The following is a 10,005-nucleotide window of genomic DNA, read 5'->3' as shown; positions in this document are numbered from 1 at the left end:
CTTCTTTCTGTGCCTCAGGTTCCTCTCCGGTAAACCAGATACTCATAGCTGGCTGGGTTATAGAGTTCTGATCCATGGCCACGAGGCAGTGGGTGTGAGCTGCTTCCCCAAGTGACACGGTCCTGTTCGTTCTTCTCCCTTCCTCAAGCTGAGGCCTCAGCTGCCCTCCAGAGCAGGTGGAGTCTGAGAGTCATTCTGTGCGGTCAGAGAGTCATGCAGGGTCTCTGGTCCCACTCCCCGCACAAAAACGCAGGATATGGTGAGGCCAAAAAGGAACACCAATGGAGCCATAGATAGGGGAGTCACACCTCTATAGTCTCGCTGGCGGCTGGGTTGGAGACACAGGAAGCAGGAGCCACACTATCTGCAACCTGCCGTCCACTTCTCTCTGCTAACCAACCCACTCCTTGCTAGCTGTTTACAGCTGATGGCCAATTAGCCACAGCTGACGGCCATCTACTATCCCAGCCAGCACCTTCTCACGTGAGGCCGATAGTCTGGAAACTGCTCTCTGGGACTCTGTTCCCACACAGAGGCCACTGTTTCTGAGGCCATGGGAGAATGGACACACCTCCACCCCACTCGGGATCCTGGCTCACCCCACAGCAAATGCACAAGGGATCCTAATGGAGGTTGAAGCTTGTTTTTATTAAAACGTTTTACAGTAACTGCTCCAAAGCCATGAAATCATTTGGGGGCATCTTGCCACGGTGTTGTGACCTTGTGAGGTGCCAGGGGCAAATTCCTCATGTACCAAGTCCTGGCGGGTGAGGGCAGAGACCCTTGTCCGTCCTCAGAGAGCCACAGGGTCATAAAATGCCCCTTAAGAAATGACTAACAAATTAAAAAGGAATTCCAGAAATATTAAGTCTCTGTCTTCCCCTCTTATCTCTAGAACTTCCAGAAAGAGTGAAGGGGAAGGGATCAATTTCAGTGTTTGATCGTGTGTTTGTTTGCTTTAAATCAGCCATTGCAAAGTGGAATGATACAGAGAGTTTTACTGAGCTATGTCGACCCCACTTTCCATTCTGGGACGTCTTAAGAATTTGGAGGTCAGTATTTTCTTTTCCTCAGCAGTCAGGAAGTAATGTGATTAAGCTGAGTAATGGAGTTAGGCGGACAAAGGTCCAAGCTGAATTCTGTAAGGTTATAATAACTTTCAGGGTTTTGGGTCATTTATTTTAAAGAACTGTCTACTGAAAGCTGAATTCTGGCTCAGTTTTGACTTGGGTTTGAAATAAATGGCCCAATTGCCTTCTTCTCACACTTAATTGATGATAATATTTAGCCCTAATTCTAAATTGCAAAAAGCCGGCTCCCTGTGAGTCCGCGTCTCACGGGCAGGTTCCTCTGCGGCTAAGGAGCTGGATGACTTACTTCCACGATGCAGACGTTCCGCGCGGGCGATTTGAATCGGCGCACGTGGGGAGGTTAAGCACACTCCACGTGCATGCTCTGCTTGACGAGCTCACGCCATTGCAATCTCGCATAATCCCCCACCCAGGGTCTAGGACGCGAGCTGTTCCCAGCTGTGCGCGGGGCCTCCAGGACGCGCGGCGCCGTGCGGGCCAGCAGGTGGCGCTCGAGCCCCTCCGACGCCGCTTCCCGGCCTGGCCCTGGAGGCTGCCTGCTCTGGGGTTTGATGCTCGCCTCTTACCCTTTTCGGGATGAGCTTGGGGTGGGAAGGTCAGGTCGTTGCGTTCAGTCACACACACACACCCCCATGTAGAGCGGGCCACGGGGTACGCCAGAGGCTTAGCATGCAGTACCTTCCGCTTTTCCAGCAACCTCCCTCTCTGCCCTGAAAGTCGTGTTCTTAAAGGTTTACTAAGGTAATTAGGTGTCCAAATGCAGTTATTTATTTCCCGTAAAAAGAATACGACACATTTCCATTGTCAGAGGCAAGTGCCCTTAAATTTGAAGTCAGCGTTTACGAAATAATCCAGCCAGCAACGTACCCAGAAGCTAAGTGTGCTCACTCGTGGGCCTGGGCCCGCACAGTTCCCACCCGCACTTAATATAACAGGGTCAAATGAGATGATTTTTATGATGGGGACCCATGAATCTTGTCATTAAGAAAAAGGAAAGTCATGCTCTGTGTCTCTTCAGGGGACCCTGTGAGTTCCGCAACGTGCCAGCAGCTCAGTGGTATCCCAGCTCCCACATTCAGTCTAAATTCCATGGGTCTGGAAAGTGGCTTTCATTTCCATGAGGTGAAAATGATGCTCTTCTCAGACAATGGAATGCTATTCAGCACTGTCAAGAAATGAGCCACCAGCCATGAGAAGACACGGAGGAACCTTAAATGCGTAGCACTGGGTGAGAGGAGTCAATCGGAAAAGGCTGCGCAGTGTGTGCTTCCAACTCTGTGACATCCTGGAAAAGGCAAAACTACGGGGACAGTAAAAAAGATCAGTGGTTGCAGGGCTGGGGGAGGGGTGACCAGGCAGAGCACAGAGGGTTTTTAGGACAGTGAAACGACTGTGTCTGGATACATGTCATCATACATGTGTCCAAACCCGTAGACAGTACACCACCAAGTGTGAACCCTAATGTCAACGATGGACTTCGGGTGATTGTGAAGTGTTAGTGTAACAAACATCACTCTGGTGAGGGGTTTGATAGCTGGGGCGGTTGGGGGGGCAGGGGTTACATAGGAAATCTCTGTACTTTCCCCTCAATTTTCCTGTGAACTTACAACTGCTCTAAAAAATAAATTCTATGTAAAATAAATTTTTCTTAATTATACTCTTCTCAGCCATGGACCAAAGCCTATTCTTATCCATCGAAATGTTTAATTGGGCACCTGCGTGTGCCAGGCCCTGCCCCGAACACGAGGTCCAGCTCCCGAGTCTCAGAGGCCCGTGGAAGACAGTGGCTCAAAAGGGGCTACTCTCCTGCCTCCTTCCTCACTTGCTGTGAGGGTCAGATGGGGCCAGCCTGGGAGCAGGCCAGCACAATTTCTAACCCCTTCCAGGTGCTTTGCAGGTGTTACACCGTCACCTGTGAGTTTGCTTGAAGAGGATCCCAGGTGAGCAGGATGAAACCTTGAAAGGCTCCAGGCTTCACTCCACGCTCACTGGGTGGGCATCTCCTTCAAAGTCTGGCCTGACGGTCAGTGTCAGCGTAGCAGTCAGCCTCCGTGCCAGGGTTCGAATCCCTGCTCTTTCCTCGTCAGGTATGTTATTTAACCCTCCTGTGTGAACGCCCCCATCTCTCTAAAACAGGCTGACGGTAACAGCCATGTTATAGGATTGTGTGTGGGATCAAGTGCGGTAAGACCCACAAAGCTTTTAGCCAAGTATTTGGCACGGATTAAAAACACATCATTAGTGACCGTTATTTTTCCTGGTGGAATGCCTGTGGGGAGAGGTGAGTAAGCCATGAACTTATCTTCATGACAGGAGGTAAATAAACATGTTTTCTCTGAGACGTTTGAAATCCCTCAAAATTTGCCATGTTCCCGTGGTAGCCTTTGCCTGCCCCGTACGGTCCCAGGAGGGCAGGCACCGTGCCAGGACAAGGGGACACGGAGCCTTCCCCCTGCGTCTTGCGAGGCCCATTGTCATCCATCCCAGCAGGTGTGTGCAGACCTTTATTAGGCCAATGTGAAACTCCCAATGGTCTTTTGGGGCCAAAGGTGATAGATAGCAAGGAGCGGTGCACATAGAGCATCCTTTACGAAAAAAGAAAAAAAATTCTAGTTTTTTTTCTGGTTCAGAGTTCTGATGTGATTCTTCTTGTTTTCTTCATAGTTGGGGACAGCGGGAATGATACACGGCCTCCCCACAATCACAGGGTGCTATCCAGGGGACCATGATATATTTACTGAGAAATTTTTAATAAATAAACCACAGCCGTGAACCCATGTGCCCTTATAAACCAGCCAGTTCTCATGGGGAGAGTTCAGGAGTTTTTATGGAGCAATACTATGTTCTCATGAGAATTTTATTAGAAATCAGAGACTTGAAATGCATCGAGCAGGAAATTTATGAGGTTACATGGGAACCATTCTTTCGTTTTTGTCATTCTGGGTTAATTTACTTCTTCATAGTATGTTGATTTACTTTGGAAATTTCATTCTTGAACATTATTCTGAATTTCTCAGCAAATTCAAGCCAGCTAATTGATTTCTTGAACTTTTCACTTTCCATTTTTATCCTTAAAATAAGATAGATAATTATTGATAGTCTATATAAGAAAGTCCCCAAGTCAATGGGAAACACTTATTACTAGTCAGAAACGTGTCCGAGCAGGTCTTTGCAAGTGCCAGGGAGTAAACAGAGCCCAGTGCAAAACAGTTTTATCACCACATGCAATTCTTTGTCTCTAACTTTTCCACTTCATAGTTTCTCCAAATAATCTATTTTTAATTGTGTTTTGTGAAGTACCCAGTTAAAATTTCACTCACCCAGAGAAAAACTTGTTTACCATCATGTAACCCAACTTGGAAGATGGCCCACACCCAGAATAGCTGTTTGTGCCGGTGAAGTGGAGAGGAAGTGTTCTAAACAAGATTTTCGTCTGGGCCTGGTCCAGCATTTCATTAATTGTCTGTGTTAATGGTGTGAGGAAAGGAGCCAGGCCGGGACTGGCCTTGGCTGGAGTCGAGAAAGTGGGTGACAGACACAGGAACTCGTCTTCCATGAACCAGCTGACCCCTTTGCCGAGATTTCAGCGGGACTCCTGGGTGAAGTCCCAAAATTAGGTAATTTCTCTTAATCTCTAAATTTAATTCTTCAATCATGACTATGTTGTTCCAGCCAAAGACTTGCTTTGGGAATTGGAGCTGATTGAACGGCCACGGTGGGGTGGTTGGTTGTTTTCACTTTTCTCCCTACTTGTCATCCCAAAACTCCTTGGCACCATTTCAGAAAAAGTACTCGTAATAAAACAATGTGAGAAGGCGCCCTGGTCCCTGGGCTTCACATTTCTTGGTACCAGAGCTGCCCTGTCCTAGGTCAGCTCCTCTTTGAAGTCGCAGCTTTGGGTCATTCCTCCAAGGTGCAAACGGAGTAATTGCTGTCACCATCACTACGCCGTGTCTGAGTGTCTTCCTTATGCCAGGTTCTGGGCGACTTATATATGTATTAGCACACTTGCTACTCGAAGCACCTCTCGAAAGGAGGTCCTATTGTTCTCCCCATTCCACAGAGGAGGCACGTGGAGCTCAGGGAGGTGATGTCACCTCTCGGTGACCACACAAGCAGACGTGGCTCTTACCTCCTGGTGCCCAGACTCCTCAGGACCAAGCTCCAACCCAGGCTAGGGGAGCAGACAGGAGACCCAAACTCTGCCTTCAGGAAGTTCTCTTCTCAATTTCAGGAAGAGGGACCTGAGAGTCAGGCCAGCGTTCAGATCCTGGAGGGACGCTGTCAATGTAGGGGGAAGAGCTGCCTGGATGGCAAATAGGCACATGACAAGATGCTCCTATCACGATCATTGGGAAAATACAAGTGAAACAACAGCACTATAAACCTGTGAGAAGGCCAGAATCCAGAGCACTGACCACACAAATGCTGGCGGGGACCTGGAGCAGCAGGATCCCTCACTCACTGCTGGTGGGGATGCAACATGGTGCGGCCGCTTTGGAGGACAGTTGGGCCGTTTCTTACAAATTAAACCTACTCTTACCATAGAATCGGAGCAGCAACCACGCTCTGTGGTATTTATCCAAAGGAGCTGAAAACACACGTCCACACAAAAATCCTGCACACGGATGTTTCTAGCAGCTTTAGTCATCATTGCCCAAACTTGGAAGAACCAAGATATCCTTCCATAGGTGGTGGACAAACAAACTGTGGTCTATTCACACAATGGAATATTATTCAGTGCTAAGTAGAAAGGAGCTATGAAGCAGTGAAAAGACAGGGAGGAAACCTAAGCATATGGCTAAGTGAAAGAAGCCAAACGGAGAAAGTTGCATACCGTATGATTCCAACTACATGACATTCTAGAAAAAGTGGAACTATGGAGACAGTGAAAAGCTCAGTGGTTGTTAGGGGTTTGGGGAGGGAGGGCTGAGCAGGGGGAGTACAGAGAATATACAGGGCGATGGAAATATTCTGTGTGATACTACCAGTAAATACATGTCATTATCCGTTTGTCCACATCCATAGAACGTACGGCACCCAGAGTGAACCCTAATGTAAACTCTGGACTCCGGGTGACGATGACTTGTCAATGCAGGTGGACCAGTTGTAACAAATGTCCCAGCTGGTGGGGATGTTGGTAACAGAGGAGGCTGTGCATTGAGGGGTGAGGGGCCTATGGGAAATCTCTGCATCTTCCTCTCAATTTTGCTGTGAACCTAAAACTGCTCTAAAAAATACAGTCTATTAAAGAAACAAAATAAACAAAGGATGCCCTGCAGTTTGGAGCCATTCACCCCAGTGGCTTGGGAGCAGGGCACTCTGGAACAAGCACAAAAACAAATCAAAATGACAAACAAGCTCACTGCTGTGGAGGACACATCCTGTCTGGGAAAGAGTGTCAGTGCTGAGATGGAGACCGGCAGGAAGGCTTCCTGGTAGAGGAGGCCTGGCAGGGCATGATGGGAGTGGTGGGGAGGCGCAAGGCACCATGGGGCCTGCACCAGGCCTCTGCGGGATGTCTTTGCCCTGGGGTTTTGCCTCTAGATTCTGCCTCCACTACCTCACTCTGGCTCCTTTTTCTGAGACTTGTTAATAAACTGGCTTCCTCCACCTCCAGGCAAGCTGTGTTTTGGTTACAGGCCAAGGAAAATACCCACTGGGTACAAATCCGTCTCACAGATCAGGCCCAGGAAAGTGCCACAGGAAACGTTTTGTCTTTAGCAAGAATCCACAGAGGCAGCCTCTGTGTCCTTCCACCCAGGCCTGAGGGCCCGAGTGACAGCTTTCACTGCAGGATGACATTGTCCATTGGGGCAGCTGGGGCGGGACCCAGGAAGGACAGACAGGGCTCAGCAGGGCTTCCGCCCACCCTCAGCTGGGACACATCCAGCAGCCACACACAGAGAACAGTCCGCCAGCCCTGGGAGAAACCTCGGCCCCCTGGGGCGAGCTCCAGAGAGCACGGCTCCAGATTAGAAGCAGTTCTGGGCTGGGACCACAGCGGGGGACCACAGTGGGGTCAGAGGAAAACATGATCAGTGCGACTGGGTCTGACGGCTGCTCCAGCCCCCTCTGCATCCAGCGCCCAGAGGGCGGGTGGCACTGCTCCCACAGAGACCACAAGACACACACATCACACTCGAGACTCTGACAGGCTCTGAGCGCTGAGATCCCAGCAGGGCCTCAGCAGCCTCCTGCAGGACAGGGCTTCTTCCCGTGGATGTCAGCTGCTTGAGGACACAGCCTACACGTCACACATCTCTGTGTACCCGTCCTCACCTGGTGGCAGGTGCTCAGATTCGACACACTGTCTCTCACGGCCTCTTCCCACAAATCAGGAAGAGCCTGCTCCCTGCCCCTCTGGGTGGTTTTAGCGGGTCTTTTCCCCGGCCAGACGCCCGCTGCACGTCTGTGCCCAGCGGTCCTGATCCTGACTCGGCTCATGGGACGACCGGACAAGTGGGACGCATGGCCTCAGGCCCTCCGTGGACTCGTGGACTCGGCTCTCCCATTAGTGGGTCTCACTCTCAGCAGGTGGGCAGTGACCGCCCCACCATGTCCCCAATTTAAAGGGATCTGTGCTGCGTATCCATACACACGGGCCTTTGAATTCCCCAAAACCTTACCCAAACTTCCTCCTGGCGGAGGTCTGGGCGTCTGCGGGAACAGCCCTGCCTTAGCTGCGACGATGGCACATTTAGGAAGAACGGCATCAGCTAGTAGAAAAACTGGAAAAGAAGCTGACATGTGCCTGCATCGAACAGTTCAGGCAGGAGCACGAGGAAGCTGTGAACACAGGAGGTATCGATGCAGCTCAGAGACGGTCTCATCCTCTCTCAACAGCCCGTCCATGTGCATCCTGCCTTGTGTCCAGCAGACAAAGCCGGCAGGTGTGGCGCTGTGTGGCCACTGTCTTTGCAAAGGGTTTGGGGAGTTCTGCCAAGTCGTCTTGGCCTGGAAAGTGGAAAGTGGGAATCCTGCAAACCCCTCTCATAGCCGCGTCGTGCACAGGCGGGGCTACAAGGGGACACCTCCCGGTCACGACGGGGGAGCCTGGTGTGAACTCACGTGGAGTGTTCATTACTCCCCAAGTAGAGAACAGGAGACTGGAGCAATCACAGCTTCTCTGTCAGGTGCGAGGGTTTTCTTCTGAGTAGTCATGAGGGTGCAGAACCTCGTGAACCGACTTAATACCCCTGAACCGTCCACTCAAAAATGGCTAAAAGGGTAAATTTTATGTTATGTATATTTTAGTACAATAAAACATTTTAAAAGGAATATCAGCCTTTAGAGAAGGTCATATTATTCTCCTCTGACTTCTGATTCTATTATCTCAAAGGAAGAAAAAAAATGCCCGTATCACCAGGCAGGCTAAGAAAGTATCTTCTTCATTACTGTTACTATTATATACTGTTACTATCACATACTTTTTAACCTAACGCCATTGCTTGCAACACACTATGTAATGTATAGTCACGTTACTAATCTGCTCCTTCAGTAAGACTGCAGCATTACGTATTTCACACGGGAGGGACTTCAGCGTTTAGATACAGTAACTAACACTTAACGTCACCCAACCTGCACGTAGTAGGTCAGGATAAAAGCGCAAACCTCTAATTCTCTCCCACCTGCTACAAAATCAGTGGGATCCCAAGCCTCTTCTGAGGGGACTCGTTAATGCCCCAAACGTCCACTGGATTGAAGGGATTAGCGAGGAGCCTGGTGGGGCAGAGGGGGAATGAGGACCAGCAGCCTTCCTCCGGCCCCAGTCCTCTCTGCCTCTGGAAGCCCAGCTCAGAGCCAGCACCATCTGCCAAACCAGCAGCCGGGGATTGATGCCATCTTAAAAACTCTAAGTAAAACAAGCCAGACCCAGGAAGATGAACACTGGATGATCTCTCTTACATGTGGAATCTAAAAAGTTCATACTCATGGAACCAGAGTATGAGAGGAGAACGGAGATTTCCAGGGGCTAGGGCGCTGGGGCATGGGGAACGTGGGTCAGAAGGTCCAAACATCCAGTTACAAGATGAGTAAGTTCTGGGGGCCTGATGTACAGCAGGGTGATTACAGTTAATCACACAGAGTTGCACCCTTGCCATTTGCTGAGAAAGTAGACCTTATGTATTCTCGCCAATCCCCCCAAAAGGTATTAAGTGCGGTGATGGGTGTGTTAATTAGCTCGATTGTGGTAGTCACCTCACAATGTGCACGTACATGAAACTGTCACACTGTACACCTTTAACACATACAATCACTACTTGTCAATGACATTTCGATACAGCTGGGGAAAGAGTCTCCCCCATCAGTGGGTCACCCACACATCTCTGAGGAGTAACACAGACAGGCCCTCCATTTCTGTGTGCTCCTGGAGCCAGAGCTCGGCTGGGGGCGCGGAAGACAAGTGACCCACACAGGGTGAGTCGCATTGGGGCACCTCAGGGCCTGGGGTGGACAGCAGCCTGGGACCCCCACAAGCCGGTCCTGTTGTAGGGAGAACCCAGGAGGGGTGAAGCTGCCAAGACCGTGTGCCCCGCTTTTAGGGTCACTCTCAAGTCCGGTCCCCTAGCCCCTGCTGCACCCACACTGCCCTGTCATGATGAGTCCCTTCCTGTGTGGCATGCCGGGACACAGGTCAGCTCCAGGCGCCCAGGCCCAGACAGTCATTTACGCAGCAGACATCTCCGAGCCCGCTGGATTCCAGGCTTCCAGGCTGCTAGCATAACAAGGCAGCTCCCAGCCAGAGCACCTGAGATTCAACTGGGGACAACGCGGAATCAACAAATACCTGTAATTAGCCTTAAAGCTGGGCATAATCCAGACATTAAGTCTGTGCTGAGCAAAGAATTTACTAAGGCATCTGGAGTGCACTCACATGCAGCGGATAAGAATAACACACAATAGAGTGAGA

The sequence above is a fragment of the Rhinolophus sinicus genome, linkage group LG04, assembly GCF_036562045.2.
Source record: "Rhinolophus sinicus isolate RSC01 linkage group LG04, ASM3656204v1, whole genome shotgun sequence".
Classification (NCBI taxonomy): Eukaryota; Metazoa; Chordata; class Mammalia; order Chiroptera; family Rhinolophidae; genus Rhinolophus; species Rhinolophus sinicus.
The sequence above is the reverse complement of the archived record's forward strand: the minus strand, read 5'-3'. Positions refer to the sequence as shown.